The 23,795-nt window shown below is 41.8% G+C and overlaps 1 protein-coding gene, 1 long non-coding RNA gene and 1 pseudogene across 4 annotated transcripts in view; 2 read left to right on the top strand and 1 right to left on the bottom strand.

The window, feature by feature from the left end:
• The first annotated feature begins 13,479 nt into the window (after nt 1–13,479).
• On the top strand, nt 13,480–14,110 carry LOC107155891 (annotated as a pseudogene).
• A 4,992-nt stretch (nt 14,111–19,102) lies between these two features.
• On the bottom strand, nt 19,103–23,183 carry LOC125611163. The gene is made up of 2 exons (XR_007341292.1): nt 23,014–23,183; nt 19,103–20,607 (listed from the first exon to the last, which is right to left on the bottom strand). It is a non-coding gene; the product is annotated as an uncharacterized LOC125611163 (long non-coding RNA).
• Nucleotides 23,184–23,567: 384 nt separating this feature from the next.
• Nucleotides 23,568–23,795, top strand: part of Rnf216 (ring finger protein 216) — a 137,631-nt gene continuing 137,403 nt past the window's right edge. For all 3 annotated transcript variants that reach the window (XR_007341314.1, XM_015502026.2, XM_015502025.2), the window contains exon 1: nt 23,568–23,720. The gene's annotated coding sequence lies outside the window, so the exon portion shown is untranslated. The remainder of the gene's footprint in view (nt 23,721–23,795) is intronic.

The following is a 23,795-nucleotide window of genomic DNA, read 5'->3' as shown; positions in this document are numbered from 1 at the left end:
ACTGATATTGGCTAAGTTAAGTACAAATGAAACTTAGAGCCTCAAAAATGTTTGGAAATGTGTCCAATAAATTTAGGTTATGGTACAATGAAAGTCACAATTTTAGCCATTTTTAGCTTTCAGTGCCTCATACATCAATGTCACATTAGTGATACATTCCTTACTATGCTTCCCATCAAATTCAATTGTAAATCTTGCCTAGGCATGGTCCTTCACATACATGGAAGGTTATGAACTGAGTTAGAACAAGCCTGATCTGAAGCAGGAATGAGACCGTTGGCACAAATCAGGAGAATGTAGCAGCAAGTAGAAGAAAAACCTTAAAAGCAGAGGAATGTTTGGAGGGCCCTTGTTACCTTACAAAAGAGGCCACCTGGTTAAGTGGCGTGCTAGTAAAAGTTAACAACCGGTTCTCTGGGGAGCAGGGGCCAAACCCTGGCATGTAGCACTTGCTGATTCCTATGATATTAATGCTCCCTATTTCAAGCCACCAATGTGACAGCACTGATCATAGAGTCAGGAAGAACTGTGTGAAATGGGTTTTGCCCACTCCAACATACCACTAGCGTGGTTTCGCAAGGGTAGACCAGATTGCAGAAAGCTGCAAACAGACTTCTTGTGAAGATGTCCTCCAGAGGAAGGGTGGAGGATAGAATTTAGATGAGGCCTGACTTACAATGATCGGATTTAGGATTTTTAACTTTGTGATGATGCGAAAGTGATACACATTTAGTGAAACTGTACTTTGAATTTTGGGACTTTGGTGTCCTCCTGGGATGGCCATGTGTAGATTCGAGCTGCAATTTCCTGTCGGCCATGTGATCATGAGGGTAAGCAATTGATTCCCCTCAGTGTGCCGGGTTGCTAAGCTGTGATGTTCTGAAGGTTAGGTGGATTAAATGCATTTTCAGCTTATGATATTTTCAATGTAAGGTGGGTTTATCAGAACATAACACCATTGTAAGATGAGGAGCATCTGTAATAACTAGAGTGGGATCCAGAACTGATCAAAGCTGTTAGTAGCAAATACCTGAAATAATCAGCTTATAAAGAGACAACCTTGGGTTTTAGAGATTTCAGCTCATGATTGATTGGTCCCCATCAATCAATGTTTGGTGGCACATGACAAAACCATTTACCTCACCACCAAGAGCAAAAAAAAAAGGAGAAAGAGACTAGGGTTCCACCATCCTCTAGGAACACTCTCCCCAGTGACCCAAGACCTCCCACTCGGCCCCTCCTTTTCAAAGGGGCATTGAAGATCTGAACTGTAGCATTGTGTACAAGGTAGGAAATAGTTAAAATACGAATACATTGGTGAAAAAGAACCAACTGGAAAGGAAATTTTAAAGTCAGGAAAGAGAGGAGAGGTATTAAAGGAAGGACCCTGGAGAAAAGAGAGCAGAGAAAACCCAGAAGGAAGGTGGAGGGGTCAGCCTCAAACAGAAGAGGCACCTTTTCTTCAAAGCAAAAGGGAGGATCAATGGAGGCTCTTCTAGAAATCCATGGACAAATATGGAAACGGAAATTTGAGAGAGCCTATGCAGAGTATCCCAATGCAGGCTTTCGATGAGATGAATTAGGTAATGGATGACATAAAGCATTGCAGGGTGACCCTGAGTCCCCAGCTGAGTGGTGGCTTGGGAATTGCTGGGGCCTCACTCCACATTGTTGTGGGAGATTCTCAGCAGTCCAGGAAAGAAACAGAGTTCTAGGCTTTTCCCAGAGCTGGATGTGCTCAGTTAGCAGATGTACAAAGTCAGACAGAGGCAGCCTTCCAACGCCAGGAAGCCTCTGAAAAGCTGACTGGTCATTGAGAGAGAGCCACTGCTCTAGAATTGAGTGCAGCTGTGGCTTGTGGTGTTTGGGGATTGGAGTGGAAGAGGACATTCACAGAGGTAATGAGGGCACATCCCCAGCATGGCAGACAGAAATGAAGTCTGAAACAACAGAGATAACAAGGATCCAGTAAAATGGGAAAATCCAAAATACTTCCTTTCTTGGAAGGAAAGAGCACCCAGTCCATAGGAGCTTGCAAGATATGGCCTTTAAATGTTTAAGAATTTTGAGCCAGATGCAGTGGCACAGGCTTGTAATCCTAGTGGCTTGGGAGGCTGAGACAGGAGGATCATTAGTTCAAAGCCAGCCTCGGCAAAAGCAAGGTGCTAATAAGCAACTTAGTGAGACCCTGACTCTAAATAAAACACAAAATAGGGCTGGGGATGTGGCTCAGTGGCTGAGTCCCCCTGAGTTCATCCCAAAATTCGTTTTCAAAAAAGAATTTTGAAAGCCAGTTAACATCAACTCGTAGGTTGAACTTGGCCATAGAAGACCAAAATTGTTTGAAATCCTCAAACAACACAATTCATGGCTCATTTTTCTCCTGTGGAGAGCAGGTTATAAAACATATCCAAGAAAGATCACTGTACTATTGTCAAAGTCACCCCAGAAAAGGAGGAAGTGTGAACTCGTCAGGAGAAAGGTTCACAGATGAGCCTGGCAAGAGAAGCCTCTGCCCACCACGTGTCTGTCACAGCTGGGACAAGCCTGGAACACAGCCAGCATTTGACAAGAGTGGCCATGGGACGTGAGAGCATAAGTCTGTGCTTGGCACATGTGAACCCTCATGATGTCCAATCACCCAAAGTAAGACCAAGAATGAGCAGGAAGCAATTCAACATGGTGGTGGATACCACCTCCAGGGGAAGCTCCAAGAGACCCCTGGGAAGGAAGAAATGAGGAGCACTCATGGAATAGTTTCTACCTGGTTGTCCCAGCCTTGGCCACTCCCATACTTGGCCTATTCCTGCAGCACAAATTAAAGAAATCAACCTTTTGCTGCAGCATTAACATTGACCCTATTTTGAACAACCAACAATAAAAAATTTAAAAAAAAACAAAAAACATTGACCCTGAATCTACCCGGGTCTGACATCTTGGCTCTGAGTTGCCTGTCTTGGGTCAGCATTTTGGCTGCTGTGACTAAAAGACCCTACAAGAACAATTATAGAGGAGGAAGAGTTTATTTGGGGGCTCATGGTGTCGGAGGTCTTAATCCATAGACAGCAGGCTCCACCTCAACTGATACAAAGCATCATGGGAGAAAAGAGTGGTAGAAGGACATGGCTCACACAAGGATCAGGCAGCAGAGGGAGAGAGAGAGTCCACTTGCCAGATACAAAATATATACCTCCAAAGGCATGTCCCCAGTGACCTCCTCCAGCCACACCCTACTCACCTTCAGTCCTCACCCAGTTAATCCCATCAGGGGATTAATCCACTGATTGGGTTAAGGCTTTCAAAACCTGATCATTTTTCCTCTAAACCTTCTTGTATTGTCCCACACATGAGGTTTTGGGGGACACCTGATATCTAAACCATAATAGACCCGACTCAAATTCTTCCTCTGATCCTATAGTTGGCATTTCCCTAGAGGTTCCCCCATTTTCTTGTTAGTTACATTATTTACCTCTGATAATAACCCTCTTCTCTGCCCTTGGGGGAAGATACTTTCTTCTTAACCCTGGACTGACATCCTCATCCAAGCTCATCAAGAAAGACAGGGCTGTCCTTTAATAAAGCTTCTACTTTCCAAAGAAAAGAAAGAAAAGAAAAGAAAGAAAGAAAGAAAGAAAGAAAGAAAGAAAGAAAGAAAGAAAGAAAGAAAGAAAGAAAGACAGGGGTGTTGGAAGATGAGGCATCCAGTCACTTTACCATGAATTTGGGGTCTTAGGATCCAATTTCCCCATCTTGATAACATTTTCAAATTTTCAAAAGATGATCACGCTCAGCTTCTGAGGGCACTGGGTTACACTGGAAGATGGACAGATGAAGACTATGTGAGGAATGAAGTTATTGTCTCAAAAATGGAATTTCTGGTAGAGCACCCAAAACGAGTAACCAAATGGCACGACCCAACATATGGAGGGGAAGGAGGCAGCAGTGAAATTCATGTAAGGGCTGGCTGCCCCAGCTCCAGGAAGCAAGTGTATCAGTTACCTGCTGCTGTGAAACAACCATTCCCAAAATTTAGTTGCTTAAAACTGAAAGAATTCCCCACGCAAAGACACTTCGCCGGGAGAATTCCAATTTTATTGCAAAAAGCAGTGTGCTTATATAGAACTAAGGGGGAGATGGTAGGGCTTAGATAAATGGCAGGCAACCCGTTTATTGGCAAGTTCTTTCAGATATCAGCTCCGGAGCCCAGGAATTAGTTCTCATTGGGGCTAAGTTTCCCCGCCAGCGAGATTTGAAATTGGCGCCGGCGGGAGAGTTCACACGGGCGGGAACTTTTTGCGCCACTGCAGAAAAGAAGAAGGTAGGAAGAAGAGATGCTTAGGCGCCATGTTGGGGTTTTTTCTCTGGGGTATGGCTGCCGTTTATACTTTTCCCAACAAAAACAACGTTATTTTTATTTTTCATAGTCTGAGGATTGACCATGACCTTGTTCTATTTCATGCCATGTTAGGTGGAGGGGCTGGGATGGTGAGAAGATCCAAAATGGGTCAATCTCATATTTGACAGTGAGCGCTGGCTGATGGCTGCTTGAGCTTCCTCACAGCATGGTATCCTGGCTCCAAGAGAGTCGTGACACAGGCCAGGGAAACCATGGATCTCTTAATGCCCAGCCTTAGAAATTATACAGTATTACTTGTGCCACATTCTGTCAGTCAGAATAGGTCAAAGGGAGGGGGAATATGCTCCACCACTTGGAAGGAGAACAGCAAGTTTTCTTTGTAGAAGACCTGTGGAATGAGGAATTATTGCTATACCCATCTTCAGAAACACCATCTACCACACCAAACATGCTGTCTGGATGAGAGGCTGTCCTCTGTGGGGTGGAACTAGTGTATGTACTTGAGGCCACGGACCTGGCTAAGGAACACAAGAACTATAGTTTAAACTCCATCCAATTCTCCATCATTGCCTATCCTAAGTCCTGCCCTTGGGACACTCATGAAGCTCAGAGTCCTCCAGTCCCCACTGCAAGACACTTTGGGGCATTTAGGAGTTTGGAAGATTAGATTTTGTTCCTGGGAGACCAGCCATCTACAAAGTCCACCTGCCCCCTAACTGTGTAGGTGCTGGGAAGAAGAACTCTGCTGGGAATCTCAACACTCAAGAATTCTTCCCATTAGGTAACATAACTTAGCTAATTCCTTAGTGGTGGGCATCTTGATTGTTTCCAATATGACTTCATCCAAAGAAGATCAGTAGAATTTCTGAAGTGAGGTTTGGAGCTAACATCAGCTATCATTTAGGATCCCAACAGGTAACAGCACAAATAAAACATGATCAAGCAAGGGAGGCTTAGTAAGAGAGACTATTTTAAAAAGATATAAGTGAGGAAAATCACAAAAAAAAAAGGTAGTCACTAACAAGGGGCTAGTTACAATTGAGCTGTTCCCACCCCTAAACTGAATTGGGGCAAAAAGAGGGAGCAGCTCTCAGAACCTAAAAGAACACAGTCATACAGAGTCTACAACCTGGAGAGAAATGACCTTTGATAGAGGAGCTCAGTCAACTGATGGTGACATCACAAGGGAAAGAATCTGGGGAGAAAAAAATATCCTAACTTCACTCCTCTCCCTCTGACCCATCTTGTGCTGGGCTCCCCACTGGCCAAATGACACAGTGGTGTTCACAGTGGTGTTGGCCTCCTTGCATAGAGAACAATGTAGAAAAAGGTGGAGAGTGGATCTAGAGAAGCCAAGAGGAGACACCCAGCACACGTAACATATAAAAGACGCAAATGTAAGCTTGGAATTAGGAAGTTTCATTAGATAAATGCACGCAGGGTTTTCACAGTCAGGGTATCAGTTATCTATTGCAGCACAACAAATCACCCCAGAACTTAGTGGATTAAAGCCATGATGATGGTCGGCTCATGATTCTGCGGGCTGGCAACATGTGAGGCTGAGATGACCCATCTTCTATTCCACATGCAGTTGGCTGAGCTCACCTGTGCATTCAAAGTCAGGAGGTAAATCAACTGGGGTTGACTGGGCTTAGTTGGAGCTCATGGGTCTGCTGGTGGGGACTGGCTGCTGGCCGGATCTCTTTCTCTCTCTACATGGCCCTCTCTTCCTCCAGTAGGTGAAACCTGGCTTTTTACATGGAAGCAGAAATATACCAAGAGAGCAAAAGTGGCATTACTTCTTAAGAAGGTACCTTGTCTTGGATTTGTTGTAGGTTCATGGGGGTAGAGGGGTTCTTATTATTACAGTAATACTGCTATAATCATTTGTCCCCAATTCCTCAGCTGGGTCCACTCTAAGAAAACCCCCCACAAGCTCCAGTGCCCTCCATAGGGCCTGAACTTCTGCCCTACCTGAAGGCTGACATGTGTCAACTGCTCCAAGAATTGAAAGATGACATTTATTCTAGGTATCTGAGAAATTAAATTAATTGAAGATAAATTTTTGCAGTTTTAATTTTTTCTTTCACAAAATGTGGTGCAGCCCAGTGGAATACACAAAAGTAGCAGTTCTGCAACTCTATGAGTTCATGGTTTCTTCATCTTCTTATTTTTGATGACATAAAAGAGCTATCAATGTTTTTTCACATTAGTATTTAAACTGAAAATTCATTAAATATTTTACTATTATATCACTTAAAATGGGAATAATGAACTTCTATGTAGCATATGTTTCAAATTTTCCCGGCAAATAACTATAAATAGAAAGCACTAGTGAGAAAAATGTCATTGGTTTTTGCATTTTTTTAAGTCTCTTTAACAGGATGCAGTTGTCTCATATTTCCTTGTGTATTCAGTTTGTTGCAATATGTTTTGGTTGAAGTTGCAAAGAAATATATCTTTGCATATATAAAAATTGGAAAAGGAAAGGGAATTTCAACATTCCTAAATTATGTATACTCTTCTTTAGTCCTCACTCAAATGTGTCAAGAGAAAAGTTCTTAAAGGTTAGTCTCAAGAAGTAAGCTGAGATCAAATCAGTATGCTTTTGGAACTCTATTTTACTAATACTTAGGGTCTGTCTGGCATATTTTAAAAGTGAGTCTGTCACTAGAGGAGGTTTGAGGACTTCCCAGAGAGGGGGCCCTCACCTCAGGGTGAGTGGGGTTCTTGAGAAATACCACAGAAATGAATTTCACATGTGTTAGTTACAGACACAGAAATTTATTCAGGAAAGCAGAGATGCATTCAAGGGAGAATGTGGGCCATCATGAGAGTGGCCAACATGCTTCTGGGGCCCCGGCTCTTTTTTTAAAGGAAACTTGATGAGGTTTTTTAAAGGAAACTTGGGAAGGTATGTAGGGATGACATCAGTCTGGTGATCACAAGACCATCTTGGTGGCCTGGTTGTCTGCAGGATCCTTAGGCTAATGTGGTCTCCATTATCTGATCAGCCCACACTATTGGAAATTACCCTAGATTATATGTTTCTTAAAATATTGTATTTCTCTTTGCTTAATCTATTTATTAAGTGCTATTAATTAATAGCACACAAGGTAATTTTCACAAGTGTGTTAACTTAATGGTAACTCTAAGATCTATATCTCAGAAATTTGGAAGTGACAGGCCAGGGAAGAAAGGTCTGCAGAACTTCAGATTAAAATTTCCTAGTCCTTCTTTTTATCACCTATGGATTTTTTAATTTATTCCCTCCTATCTCAGATCTTTTATGTACATGATTTTGTAACATCAAGCACTGGTCATTTTAAAATATTGGTTTACTAGTTTTTGTAGCTAAAGGAAAAAAAAAAAAACTAACACTCATTACTTCTGATGCCAAACATGTCCCCCCACTCCCCTGAGCATACACACACACCAAGTAATTCTGCAGTTCTCTGTGGACACTTATTGAGGTGTCCTACAATTCAATTCAGTTCAATTCAAATGTTATGCACGTGGAGTTAGCATCAGTTCAGCCCACATGACTGCTCCACTTCAAAGACAATTGTGAGTCCAGACCTCCTGTACTTCCGACACACCAGCTATAAATCGGGAGTTCTAATGTGCCCTTCTTTAGGGTCTGGAATCTGCTAGAATGGCTCACAGAACTCAGAGAAGCATTTGATTTCCATTTTATCATTGGTTGGTTATAAAGTGAGCCAACTTCGGAAGAGCCAGGTGCAAGAGATACATAGGGCAGGAAAAGGGGGAGCAGGACTTCTTATGCCCTCTCCAGGTATGCCGCCCTCTCAGCACCTCCACCTGCTCACCAACCCAGAAACTCTCTAAATCTTATTCTTTTTTTTTTTTTCTAATCAAGGCTTAATTACCTAGACATGATTCATTAAATCACGGACCACTCGTGGTTAACTCAACTTCTAGTCCTAAAAACATGGTTGGTTCCCCTGGCATTCAGCTCTGATCCTCCCAGGATTTCTAAAAGTCACCTGGTTCACATAAAGCCAGGGGTGGTTGAAAAGGGCTTGTTATGAATAACAAAAAAAGATATTTCTTTCACCTTAATTTCTTCAGAGCTCTTTTCAGACCTGGAGACAGAAACTTATAACAAAAGATAATCCTATCACTCAGATCACTCAGGAAATTACAAGTGTTTTTAGGAGCTCTGGCCAGGACCAAAGACCAAAATATATATTTCTTGTTATATCTCAAGATCACAGCAGCTTTTTGAAATGTTGACACATTTCAGAAAATATCAGAAAATCACATTCATTACTATCACCACCCATCTCATCTGCAAAGTTTTCAAGTAATAGGAAACTGTCAAGCTCACAGGGGCAAACATAAATCTTCTCAAATTCTAATCTTCTCTTGGAAGCTCAAATGTTATCGTTGGCACCAAATACACAGTTATTTCCCTTGAAGTGATAGTTTCGCTTTGTTCAATTTTGAGAAATGTCTGCCAAGTACCCAAGTCTGAATTATCATAGTTTATCACAGTCAGCCAGTCATTCTTTCTAGAATTGTGTTCTACAAGGAAAGGGACCAGTTTCACCCTTGGCTCAGATAACTGTACCAGGGCTTTTCCTGAAGACAAACACTGGGTTTTGTGTATTCTTCCCATCTCAGCATTCAGCATAAGAAGACATGAACCTGAGTATCTGGGTTTAATAAAATGAATGAATTTTACTGCTTATTGAAGCAGATTATTAAATGAAACCCTGCAAGTGCATGGTGGGAAAAATACAATGACTCTTATTTTACTGCCATTGTCCCATTGTATGCTAAGACATCAGCAGTGTTACCCAGCATTGCTTTGCACTAATAGCAAAAATGTCCACACAATGAAAAGTGAAAATAACATAAAATAGCCAGAATGATTATGAAAATACTTTTGACCTCACAGACCCTGTGAAGGACCCATGGGGACCCCTAGAGATCTTCAGACCACATTTTGAGGACCAATACTTTACGTCAGTGAGAATGAATGATCACATGCAGCTCCAAGGGATGAATTTAAAATCAAAATGCTGAGTGAAAGATGGCGGGCATAAAGGATTACATATTGTATGAGTCCATTGGTGGGTTTCAGGACACACTGCCCCAGTACATGACAACTTGAAATTTGAGAAACACTAGAAGCAGAGATATCACTCTTGCCTAGTCTCTCGTAAAGCAGGTCAAAGAACTTTCTATGAGGGGTGCAACCCTTATACTGGAGGAAAGGTGTCGAAGACATAGAGGCACTAGGAAAATTCTGAGCAAACAGGCCTTGGTGTATTTCCCAGGTTTATTAACATTAGATCACATACTTTTTTGTCCTCCGATCACATTTATCCACAACTGTTCCCTCTCCGTCAAACTTAAGCATAAAAATGCACCAGTTTACCTGTTTCTTTGGGTCATTTCTGAAGGCTCAATGTCATGTAAAACTAACTAAATTCCTAGGGTTTGTTTGTTTCTGACCAATCTGTCCTATTATAGGGGCCTTAGCCATGGAACTAGTGACCTATCTATGGTTTAACTAACCAAAGAAATGAAAAACTGTGCTCTATTTGTATACTATGAATTGAAATGCATTCTGCTGTCTTATAGAACAAATTAATTAATTAATTAACTAATTTTAAAAATAAAAACACAAAACAAAATAACTAAGGTATATATGGGGCAAACATCTCCAACTCAGGATCTCCCAGGGTCTTCACTTCCCAAATGGGAGCTCCATCTGTGCTCTGGTTCCATGGAAAAGACAACCCCATCTGTCTAGTTCCCCAAGTTAGAACATTCATCCCCTCTGCTAACCACTCAAAGCCCTCAGAGTCCCGCTTAGGAAATGGCTGGTGAAACCAAAGCAGCACAGTCCTCATAGTGACCTTGCACTGAATTAGTCTCCCACAACCCCCCCACCTTCTTGCTTGTGGTTCTCAAGAATAATCACAGAAAGTTCTAGAATGAAACATCTGATCAAAATTGCCTGGACTCTCTTCCAGTTCTTCCAAGAGCAGAATGTCCACAACCAGATTTCAGCCCTGTGACGCTCATCATCCCTGGGGTATAAACTCAGGGCAGGCACTTTCTGGAGTCCCTCAGCTGCAGCGCAAGTGAGACACATGTAGACAAGACTCCATCTGTCTTTGGCAGCTTTCCTGTGCCTTGGGGAACTGGTCTATCATGAAACCTAGGCTTCTGCTGTCCCTAGCTGCCTATGTGTATGTAATAAGATTGCTTCACTTGACTTCTTACATGCAAATATTCTGTCTCACCAGACTTGTAGGTAGAAACTGGCACAGTCCAAGGTACCATGAGCCAAGGAGTTTAAAGTTCTCTCCTGGGATTGCTATGGGTGCAAAGTGACCTTGTTTAACACCCAGCCAAAGCATCCCAGAACATCTCTCTGGTCATCTCTCTGGATTTCTGCCCTCTTTGGGATCTCAACCCAGCAAGGACTCTGGCCAGGACCAAAGGACTCTAACTTGTTATCTCTTTGATGACTTTGAGAGATTGTTTTATTTATGTGAAGTCCAGATTATTTTCTTCATTTGCCTAAACTACCTCTGCTATTATTAAATGGATTTCTCCTAAGTCTGCCCACCTCCACTGGCTTCTCACCCTTCCATGGCACTTCCAGATTCACTTTCCAGTTTGCACCTGGAATAAAGTGCACATTTCTTAGCCTGCTGCTTGAATCTTTTGGTGATTTGGTTTCAGCCTTTTCTCTTGCCTTGCTTACCATCTCCAGCTTTTACTTTAGCAGCTTAGAGATCTTCTGCATGCTACCCCTCTCATCCTCAAGCCTTTGCTTTTGGGCATCCTTCCCACGCTCTTTCACCCTCTGCCCTCACTCCCCCAGCCCAATCTCCTTACCTAATACAATGCTGCTCATCTTTGAAGAATTTGCTCAAGGGCAGCCTCACTATGTTGCAGAACCATCCCCAGGTATCACTAATCACCACTTTCTATGTGTCCCCCCAATCTCATATTGAAGCTAATATGTTCAGAATCATGCATTACAATGTTTACTAACAAAGATTTTCCTATTTTTTCACTTGATTAACACTGCTACTTGCCTATATCAGTTTGCCAGTGCTGCCATAGCAAAGTACCACCAACTGGGTGGCTTCAACTACAGAGATTTGTTGTATCAATTCTGGAGGCTCCAATTCCAAGATCAAGGTGTCTGCAGGGTTCGTTTCTTCTGAGGACTCTTTCTTTGGCTTCCAGATGGCCATCTTCTCCCTGTGTCCTCACATGGTCAACCTTCTGTGTGTCCTCATCTTTTCTTCTTTTAAACATATGGATCCTACTGGATTAGGATCTACCTTAATGACCTCATTACAATTTTATCACCTCTCTAAAAACCCTATCTATGAATTCTATCACAATCTGGGGTACTGAGGGTTAGGAGTTTCGCAAACAAACAACTTGAGATCAGCTCCTAACATTGCCCGACTAAGAATTGACATTACAGGTATTATTAGAGATAATGCACATTATTCCCATAGCAACGAAAAAGCAGGACATCAGACACTGGCATTAAATACAAGCAAACACGTAAAGAAAACTATTTCAGCATCTCTGAGGTCCCTTCCTGGTTTTCAAGGTGAATAGGATCATGGTGACCATTCTGCAGAGCTTCTTACAGACAGGCAAAGCCTCTGGGCCACAGGTTCACAGTTTTCTCTTGAAAAAGCAGTTCACTATTCTAGCAACCAAACCCCGCACATGGGAATCTTCCTGTCAAGACTCACTGAGTACCAGTGTAGAGGCTTCTGTCCTTCAAGTTTCCACTTCTTCTTCTATAATATCAGTAGCCAACAAGCAGTAAAATTCCCAAGATCACAGTCAAGACAACAAGCTCCAATGACCTCTCTTAATCCCTCCATCTGCTAGCTGATAGTATATGTAAAAAATTCCTTTTTTTTTTTTTTTTTTGCAGTTCTGGTGATTGATCCAGGGGTGCTCTAGCCCTAAGCTACATCCCCAGCCCTTTATTTTTTAGACAAGGCCTCACTAAGTTACTGAGGCTGGCTTCAAACTTGTCAGCCTCCTGCCTCAACCTCTCAAGTTGCTGGAATAACAGGTGTGCACCATCGTGCCAGTACTTCTCCAGTTCAGTTCTTAATCTTTTTTTCTTTCTTTCTTTTTTTAAACTTCCTGGCCTTAAATTCCGGGATAATCCAGAGTTGAGGTTTCGATGGGATCATGTGTAACTGCTGAATCTCAGGACAAAGTTGAAGCTCCAAAACTTGCTAAAATCTCTTGAGCCTGTTAGCTAGCTACTTCAGGGGGCTTGAGCATGATCTGGCTCATCTCCAAGGTGGAAACCACTAAGTATCTGGCATTATCTTGTCCTCCAGAGGGGGATACAGGACCAGACCCTGCTGAGTCTACAACCCACTCAAACCTGTCTGAGGACCTAATTTCCAGCTCATTTGTTCTGTGTGTGTGTGTGTGCGCGCGTGTGTATCTTTATTTTATTTATTTATTTATTTGTACTCGGTGCTGGGGAACAAGCCTAGGGCCTCGCACATGCTAGGTGAGCGCTCTACCGCTGAGCCACAACCCCAGCTCGAGCTCATTTGGTTTTTTTTGGAGCTCAACCAGGAATTCTCAGTCAGATCTTACACCAGCATCTCTTTGAGTGGTTTGCAGCTTTGTTATTTTTACTATACTTATTTAACAAATATTTATTAAGTGCCTTCCATGTCCCAAGCATTGTGCTGGGCACTCAGAGAAGAGCAAAGAGAAAAGAGGAAAAGAAAAAAAAAAAAAAACCAGACCCAGTCCTTGTCCTCACATGTAGAAGAGAGGATTAATTGAATAATCACACTAACACGTATATGATTACAAAATGTAAATTGCTATGAAGGGAAGTTTCAAAGGGGAAACTGATGTAGCCCAAATTGTCAGAGAAGGTTTCTATAAGAACAAATAGCATTTGATCTTATAGCTGAATGACAATAGGCAAAGAGTAGGTACTCAAGGTGCATACCCCTGTTGGACAGTCCAGGAAACCCTGCACAGTACTGCCAACACACTGGCAGAGAAGCCGAGGTCAACATCAAATTTGAAATAACTAAAGTGGATTTAAAAGTATTTTTACAATGCAGACAATTAAGTGTGTTGTTGTAGGCAACGGTACTGTTGGTAAAATACGCCTCCTGACAGCCTACACAACAAGCAAATTTCCATCTGAATCTGTATCGATTGTTTTTGACAACTATGCAGTCACAGTTTTGATTGGTGGGAGAGCCATACACTCTTGGCCTTTTTGATACCACAGGGCAAGAGGATTATGACAGATTGCAGCTGCTGAGTTAACCACAAACAGATGTATTTCCTGATCTGTTTTTCAGTGGTCTCTCTCTCCATCCTTATTTGAAAATGTGAAAGAAAAGTGGGTCCCTGAAATAACTCACCCACTGGCCCCAAAAGCTATTTTCTTGTTCATTGGGACCCAAATTAATTTCAGAGATAACCCCTCTACTCTTGAGTAACTTGCCAAGAACAAAGAAAAGCCTATCACTCCAGAGCTTGGCCTATGATCTGAAAGCTGTCAAATATCTGGAGTGTTCTGCACACACACAGAAAGGTCTAAAGAATGTGTTTGATGAAGCAATATTGGCTGCCCTGGAGCCTTCAGAATCAAACGGCCACAGATGTGTGCTGCTAAGAACACCTTTCTCTACAGCTGGTGTCGGCAGCATACAAAAGCAACGTTTAAATCAAATTTAAGATTAAAATTCGTTAATTTTAATTAATTAAACAAATTAATTAAAATTCGTTTCTGCGATAATGACAAATGGCTTGCACCTACCCACATGCACTGACGGGAGACAAGGCCCATAGGTATGCACACCCTCCATACCATATATTTGTGTATTGTCAGAAAAGTGATCAGTACTAGTTTTTATGTAGTTGTTTTTAAAAAAAAACCACTTTTGTTGTTGTTGTTGTTTAAAAGCAACGCATGCTTGTGATGACTTTGGGACAGACTAATTTGTCCCAAAGGGTTCCAACCTGGAGAGTAATCTGGGACATCTGTCTTCTTCTCCTTCTCCTTCTCTTTCTTTTTAGGGGGAGGGAGGGGATTGTGGGTGGGGACTGTTTTTTTAGTCTTGTTTTATTAATTCATTAACAAATGGTCAGCCCTTAGGTGAGGAGGACAGATTGATTCCACATTCCATTTCCTAGATCTAGTTTAGAAAATGTGTTCCCCACCTGGTGCTCTTAAGAAGGAGTATTGTAAATGCATCATTTAATACTAAACTCCCTTTTGAAAGTTGCCTCTTCTCTCCACCCTTGAGTATATCCAGTATTTGGTGAAACTCCTGCAGGCTGGTGGCAGCCGTCTCGCCCCTTCTCTTGACTAGGATGCTCTCTATATGTGACTTTCAAGGAAATTTGTTTGCCATTTCCTAGTTTTGGGGGGGACGACAGGGATTAATTTCTAACTTCTTTCACTGATAAATGAAGGAAAGTATTGCACTTTTTGAAATACACCAAATGGATTGAGCTTGTAATTAGAGAGTAATTTTTCACTGTCAGTCATTGTCTTATATACTTAGCATAGATTTGCAACTCAGATCTATGTGTGGTGTTCCTAGAACCCAAGTGCAGACCTCACAAACAGGGAAACTATGAGGAGTGATGCTACAAGGCAAGATACTTGCTGACTGGAATCCTTACAGATCTGAGGATATAGACCTGCTTCCTTAAGAAGCTGGGGTTTGGGCTGGGGTTGTGGCTCAGTGGTAGAGCATCGCCTAGCATGTGCAAGGAACTGAGTTTGATCCTCAGCACCATGTATAAATAAAAAAAAAGAATAAGAAGCTGGGGGTGTCCAGGCATAGTGGCACATGCCCTGTAATCCCAGAGGTTGGGGAGGCTGAGGCAGGAGGATCACAAGTTCAAATCCAGCCTCAGCAAAAGTAAGGTGCTAAGCAACTCAGTGAGATCCTGTCTCTAAATAAAATACAAAATAGGGCTGGGGATGTGACAGATCAGTTATCGAGTGCCCCTGAGTTCAATTCCTAGTACCAAAAAAAAGAAGAAGAAGAAGAAGCTGAGGGTGGGGGTAGGGAGAATACTTACCAACATGAGGATCAGTCAGGGGAATTCCTTTATTTCTGTATTGCATCAGAAAAGTGAATAGATGAGATTCTCTAGTTTAATAAAAATCATGGAAAAATTCTTGTGGAGACTCTTCATAAGTGTTAAAAGGGATTTTTGCAGCTTATTTTGGTTGCAATTTCCAGTTTTCAAAAAAGTTGAGGTAATCTTTTCCACATTCCCCAAACCCTAAATTTTGTAGATTCAGTAGTGTTGACCTGCTTTCTTATGTCTCAATTATATGCATTCTTTTCCAATGTATTAAGCAAACAAAAACCCTTCAAAACAAATGAATGAACAACAATGACAAAAAAGAAGAATAGGTACTCAAACACCTGATTCTTCCCCTTTCCTAAGCTTCCTTTTTAAATTTGGATGTCCTGTTAGTCTTTTTTATTGCACCTACTACAATGAAATATCTGAGGCAGGTTAACTTTACAAATACAAGAGGTTTATTTGACTCATAGCTTTGGAGGCTGGAAGTCCAAACTGCGCACGGCACAGGCTCTATAAGGGATCTCTTCTTGGCTAGGATCACCTCATGGCAGATGGCATTGGCAGGAACACGCATGAAAAGAAGAAATTACACTGCCAAACAGAAAACTAGAGAAACTGGGTGGGATTTTTATTTAACCCTCTCTCAGAACTAACTAACCCCTTCCAAGGGCTTGCCTCCAAATAATCTAAGGACCTCCCTACTAGCCCCTCTTATTCAAGGGCCCACTACCTCCCCAATAAAGTGACCCTGGGGACCAAGCTCCTAACACTGAAACCATATTCCAGACAGAGGTAGAAAAGGCAGAAGAATAAGTGATGAGCAAGTAAAACAGAAATTGGGGACTGAAGATTGGAAAACCTCCTGGGTTTTAGAGCAGAATCTGTCATGGACAGCTGTGTGACCATGGCAGGCTGCTTGCCCTCTGTTTTCTACCCACTTGTAACACTTTGAGATTGGATCAGCACAGGGGTTTTTCCGAAGCAGGTCTATCTACCACTGGTGTTGAGCAGGATCATTCTAACTGAAGCACGTCTGCATTTTGGTGGTTGTCTATTTTACTGCAAATGCAAATAATACAAGTACCATGTAAAGTCCGGGATTTCAAAAACATGAGCGCTTAGTATGAGGTTAAGGTCAGCAGAGCGGATACTTCCATTCCCTGTGCTGGTGAAAGAGCAGGGATGAGTATTGTCCCCCGACAGTGAGCAGCTACAAAACTGAACAGACACATGAAACTCCAGTTTCAGACAATGGACAGCACGTAGATCAGGACTGGAGCCAGACAAGCAGAGAACAAATGAGGTGGGGCATATCATCTCCACAGCTTCCTGCCTAGAAGCAATTTCCGGACTAGAGGCACAACCAGGGAAAACCTAATCAGAGCCCAGAAGCCTAATAAGTAGAGTAGACAGAGATTAGCATTAAGGGAGGCTGAGGCAGCTGGAAGGTACAGGACATTGATTCTTGGAAAGGCCAAAATTGTGGAGTTTACATTACATGTGGAAATGAAAGCAAAAAAAAAAAAAAAAATGGTGGTGTGGAAGTATATTCTTGTAAAGGTCTCAGCTTATACATAAAGTAATATAACATTGTTTAAAGATGGGTTGCAATACGGAAAAGCTTTGTGTTACCAACTCTAGTTAAATCTTTAAAATACGAATACAAAGAATAATAGCTAATAAGGTATTAGTAGAGATAAGATGGAAATCTCAAAATTAATTAAATCCAGTAAAGGCAGGAAAAGAGTAGAGAAGGTAAAAGAATAGAAGGGTCAAATAGGAAACAAATAGTAAGATATTAGGCTTAGATACAACCATATCAATAATTATATTAAATCAAAATGGTCTAAACATTTTAATTAAATGATACAGATTGTGAGATTTGATAAAAATGCAAGGCCCAGCTATATGCATATTGACAAATCTACAATTACACTTGGAGACTTCAAGACTCCTCTCTCAATAATTGCCAACACAGGGAACAGAAAATCACTAAGAATGTAGAAGGTTTGATGCGGCTGATGGATATAGAATACTCACTGAAGAATAACAGAGTACCTGTTCTTTCCAAATGCACATGAATAATTCACTAAAATAGACCAAATGCTTAGCTACATAACAAGTCTCCCTAATTTTCTCAATGTGACAGCAGTGTGTGTTCTCTAGCCACAAAGGAATTAAATTAGAAAGCTCTCTAGAAAACTCCAAATAATAAGAAAATTAAGAACACATTCTGAAGAATTATTGGATCAACCAAGAAATAAGAAAATATTTTGTATCAAATGGAAATTTAAAACTATATATATAGTTTTATACATATATATATGTGTGTGTATGTGTGTGTGTGTGTGTATATATATATATATATATAAATTAAAAACCTCTCCTCTTCAAAAGACATCATTGAGAAAATAAAAATGTAAGAAAATAAAAAGGCTAGGGGTATAGCTCAGTGGTAGAGCACTTGCCTAGTGTGCGTGAGACCCTGAGTTCCATCCCCAGCACTGCAAAACAAAAAACAAACAAAATGAATACACAAACCAAACAGAGATTGAGAGAAAATATATACACTACTTAAGAATTTAAGCTTGGGCTGGGGATACAGCTCAGCTGGTAGAGTGCTTTCCTCGCATGCACAAGGCCCTGGGCTCAATCCCCAGCACCAAAAAAAAAAAAACTTAAACTACAGAAAAAGCAATTCTACTCCAAAGTGACAGAAAGCAGATAGCCCAGCACTGAGGATGGGGGTAGTATAGAGATTAGGACAGAGCACAGGGACTATTTTGGGGCAATAGATATGATCTCTATCTTGATTATGGAGGTGGTTACACAGGTTTATAAATTTTTCAAAACTGATAGAAAGGTACACTTAATCTAGGTGCCATATATAAATTGTACTTCAATAACATTGATTTTTTTTCTTCTTTTACAAAAAATGGGCTAGAATGGCAGGAAATTGCTGCTTCTGAAAGCAGCCTGAGTTCAGGAATAATTTCCTCTATGACAAGACCGGCACAGGTTCATCTAGATAAAGAGGATAGCAATACTCTCATAGCTCTTGAGAACAGAACAACAATACACAAATTGGGAATAATGTTAGTTCCTATTTCTGTGATTTTTTTTTTTAGGTCGGCTGCACATTAAACTAAGTGTGATCAGAGAATGAAATCATATCACAACATGATGACTCATCCAGGTATGTAAATGACAGCCACAGTCTCTGGCAAGCTCCGGGGTGGTGAGTGCTTGTTCCATAATTTTCTGCTACAACTATATAGAATTATAGCCAGATATATGATAGGGGTTTTCAGAGATGGCATTCCATGCCTCAACCCAGGAAAATAGCGCGACATCTCTTATTGACAATAGGTTAATCTGCAAGTTAGATATCATTGGTCCTTCCTGGTTCTTGGTGCTAGTTAACATTAATATAGGGCTGGGATTGTGGCTCAGCAGTAGAGCACTCGCCTAGCACAGACGGGACCTGGGTTCAATCCTCAGCACTACATAAAAATAAAGACATTGTGTTGTATCCATCTACACCTAAAAAAATAAATAAATATTTAAAAAAATGTCAACTCCGTGCTTAAAAAAAATTAATATAAACAAAAGACCCTATTGACATAGAACTTCATCTTTACCTTACACTGAACAACATGGAACAAATATCCCTTTGATTTCGACTTATTACAGACTATTTCATTCTTCCTACCAAGAAGCTTATTCCCGCTGGACAAGGTGTCACACACGTGTAATCCCAGCAGCTGAGGCAGGAGGATGGCGATGAAGGGGTTTCCTTCCATTAAAAGCAGTTGATGCTTTTGGAAATGAGGGCTAATTATAAATTTTTCTAATTCAGTAGCTTTTCTTTCACTGAATATTTTTAGAGTTACTTTCTGCTTATGAAAAGCAGGACCTGTTTTCTTCTTTTGGAAGCGGGGATTAAGTTACCTTTGGAGATAAATGTATTTTAATGAATAACAAGCCAGTCTATGCAATAATATTACTAATAATATGTATAATTACTAATAATATGCCAAAATTGCTGTGGTCCCACTCAGATGCCTCAAGTTTGGGAAAGTCTGGCCTCTTTGGGCTCTGGTGCTTTGCTCTTATGAGATGGAGAGTGTGGAATCAGCTGTGGCATCTTGATAAGGTGGAACAGGGCTAGTCTGATCACCTGTGTGACTTGATCCTGTTGCTTGTCCATCAAGCCCACCTAATCCCTACAGCACTTTCTGGCCCTTACATCTCAGGACTCAGCCCTCACCTGTTGGTCCTTCTGTGCTTCCCTTACCTTCTCTGTGTGAATTTTGGTGCACAAAATTCCTGAGTATAGATCATATAACTCTCCTAATTCCCTAGGACTTAATTTAACCTCTTTTCTTGAGCTCCCAATACACGGAGGAATCAGAACCTACATCCCAGGCCACTGAGTGATCTCTGCACCCTGCTTCTTTCCCCCAGGATACGTCTATATTATGCCAGGTGTAGGTAACACCAAGGTGGTAGAGGATATCTGGTACTCAAGACACCTGCCCATAATAGCATCTCACCTAAGTTCAGTACTGATTTCCTCCATGACAAGAACAGCCCAGCTTCATCTAGATCCTGGAGGACCTCAGCAGCCTGGAAAAGAAAGGGAATTAATAAGTCACCTTCCAGTTCATGATACAACTTGATCATTCTCCTTAAACTTACATGTTTTTGAAAAAAATTCAACTTTTTTAAAAAAAATCCTCACATCTGCTCCTCCTCTTTAACAGATGTACCTTCTTACTTCACTTGGAACATAGCTGTCACTCTCAGGGCATAAATTCCTGTACCTCTCCTTAGTGGTCATTTTCTCTTCTGTGTAAGCCATGCCATGTTTCACTGTCTTAGAGTGACATTGCTGCATCCAGACTATTGTTCCTCCCACTTTATTTAAAACAATGCAAAACAAAAACAACAATAATGACAATCACTTGAATCCTGGGAAACATTTGCCATCAGATTCTACCACTCTCCTTCGAATGCATCTATCTGTTGTTCTGCAATGGTTCGAATGTATTCTCCAGGAGTTCATGTGTTGGAGACCTCATCTCTGAATTCCCATGTTGATGGTATTTGGAAGTAGGTCTCTGAAAGATAATTAGGGTTAGAGAAGGTCATGAGGGTGGGAACCTGGGGACTCCCTGAAAGCATTAGTGGCTCTGTAAGAAGAGGAAGAAAGACTCAAAGTTAGCGAACTTGCTGTGTCCCACCATGCAATGCCCTCCACAATGTTACGATACAGCAACAAGGCCCACACGAGATACCAAGCACGCACCAGAACAATGTTTTGGGATATGAGAACTGTGAGACAAACAAACTCTATTTTTTACAAATTACCCAGACTCTGACAGCTTGTCATAGTAACAGAAAATGGACTAAAGAATGGTAACTCCCTTTCAGTCATTGAAGATTTTTATAACCTGTCTTGTTGCCCACGCTGTGTCCAATTTTGCCATTTTTCTTGATAAGTTAACATCTTCTTAAATGATCCATCCACACCCAGGCCTCTTAGTTTCTTGTTCCCTCCCTTCAGTGATCTGGATTTCCCCTCTACCGATCAGGCATATCCATCAGAGACCCAAAACAACGGGTTTTCATGGTTACCCACTCATAATCACAACCTATAATACTCTATCATTATCAACATCTGCACTCTCTCCAAAATTTCAATTTCAAGCTTCCCTCTGCCTGCCTTTTGTCTCTCCGGATTCCTTCCTTTGCATTTGAGCAGATGGTTGGAGAAAGATCCTGCCCTTGTTGCCTGGCCTCATGTTAAATTTATGATCACAAAATTCCAGGCTCAGCATACTGACTACATTCTGCTAGCCATTTCGCCCTCCACTCTTTCTCCCCAAAGTTCCAAAACACTCTCCCTGGTTCCACTCTCAGCTACAGGCCCTTCTTGCTCCACTGAGGTCCAACTCCATTCTTTTAAGTCTTTGAGTAGCTCCAGCACCACCACTCACTTCATTCTCCATGGAATGCTGACATTGGCTTCTAGCACACCACTACTCTTTTGGTTTTTCTCCTCCTTCATCCCCCTCCTAGACCCTGGGTTCAACCCCAAGCTGCCTCTGTCTACATTCATTTCCTAGGTATAAACGTAACCAGTCACATAGCTTTATATATTATCTCTATGTCAGTGACACCCAATTTTTAAAAATATTTTAACATTTCTTGACACATAGTGATTGTATACATATACATATATTTTTAGGGTACAATGTGACATTTCAACATATGTATACATGTAATGATCAGATCAGGGTCATTTATATATCTATTCCCTCAGACATTTATGTTTTTGTGTTGGAAATATTCAAAATCCTCTCTATTAGCTATTTTGAAACACATAATTATTGTAAACCATAGTTACCTGAATGTGCTATAAAATATTAGAAGTTATTCCTCTTATTTAGCTGCACTCCTCTACTTGTTAACCATCTTCTCTCCATCTTTCCCATCCTCTCAACTTTCCAGCCTCTGGGAACCACTATTCAACTCTCTGCCTCTGGGAGATCAATTATTTTAGTTTCTACATTTATATGAGAACATGCAGTATTTATACCCCAATTAAAATCTCTGGCCTCTAAATAGATCTAATTGCCTACTTGAAGGTCTACTTGGCAATTAACATGTCCAAAACATGCTCATTTCAACCTACCCTGAACAAAATATGTTTCTTCCCCATTTTTTAAATATTTTTTTTAGTTGATGGTCGCACAGTATCTTTATTTATTTTTATGTGGTGCTGAGGATCGAACCCAATGCCTCACACATGCGAGGCAAGCACTTTACCACTGAGCTACAGCCCCAGCCCTCTCCCACATTTTTACACATCATTGAGTGGAACCACAATTCACCCAGTTGCACAAACCAAAAACCATATATGATCAACTTTGACTCCTTTCTCTCTCATCCTACTTCTGCTCCATCAAAAATCCTCTCTAGGGGCTGGGGTGGTGGCTCAGTGGTAGAGCGCTTGCCTAGCATGTGTGAGGCACTGGGTTTAATTCTCAGCACCACGTAAACAAATTAAATAAACAAAATAAAGCTATAAAAAATCCTCTCTGCTTAAAAACAAAATCCCTAATCTGACTTTGTCTCAACACCTCCTCCCTGACCATACTGCAGAAGTCACATAGACTTCTGCACTTAGAGTTCTGTAGTAGCTTCCTAATTGGCTTTCCTGCCCCTGTTCCTGCTTCTCTGTAAAGCTTCTACTATCATGTGTAGCTTTTCAAATAGAAACCAAAATGGTGTTTGGAAAACAAGGTGATTAACTTAGACCCCTGCTCCCAACTTTCCAGTAGCCTCCCACCACACTTAGAATAAAATTGGGTGGCTGCCACCTCACCAACCCCACTCTCTACACCACCACCACTACCCAATCACTGCACTGTCCTCATATTAGCATTCTTGCTCTTTTCCCAACCTACAGGTCATATTCCCAAGTCAGGGCCTTGGCTTTTTCTATCCCCTCCAAAGGTCACCTGGCTCCCTCCTTTTCTGCTCCAGTGTTCTCTCTGCAGGAAATGCTTCTCCTGACAGCTTTCCTATTCCTTTCTTGGCTTTATTCCTCCACCCCAGTTGTATTTGTCCTTGAATACACCCTGCCTGAGCTGGATTTTAGTTGATTATTAACTTACCAATTAAAACATAAGCTTTGTGAGAACAGGGACCCTCTTTATTGCATTATCCCTAATTCCTAGAACAGGGCTTGGCACACAAGATGCCCTTCGGATATAGGTACGAAGTAGAGTGTATATGTTAGAGGCTCAAAAAAGTGGACAGCCAGTCAATTTCTACGGCCACCTGCCCCTACCCTTTTTAACTCTAAGGCGATGGAGATCCTCTCAAGGTCTCGAGGGTCCCTGTCCCTTTCGTCCTCCCGCCTGATGGGGGAGTCAAGTATATGCAGCGATGAACCAGATGGAGGCCCGGCTAGGCAGACCTCTCTATGGTCTCGTTCCTTGGGTCCCTCCTCCCTCGCACCCAGCTTGCCTCTATGGTTCTTCCTGTCGCTAGTCGGGAGGGGGCGCTGTGCGCAGGCGCGAGGTGACGCTGCGTAGGGGCCGGAAGGAGAGCAGCGGCGGCCGCGGCGGCCGCGACAGAGCTCTCGGCGGCCGCTTGTGGTGACTGAACGTCGCGGTGCGGAGGCCACCTAGTCCGTCTCACGAGCCGGCTGGTTGAGGGGCGAGTAAGTGTCGCCTGCGGGCGCGCGCGGGCCGCTCGGCAGCCCTGTGAGGCGTGCGGTCTCCCAGCCCGGCGCCTC

The sequence above is a fragment of the Marmota marmota genome, unplaced genomic scaffold (genome assembly GCF_001458135.2).
Source record: "Marmota marmota marmota unplaced genomic scaffold, marMar, whole genome shotgun sequence".
NCBI classification, from domain to species: domain Eukaryota; kingdom Metazoa; phylum Chordata; class Mammalia; order Rodentia; family Sciuridae; genus Marmota; species Marmota marmota.
Note: the sequence above shows the minus strand (reverse complement) of the source record. Positions and strands in the feature narration are given on the sequence as shown.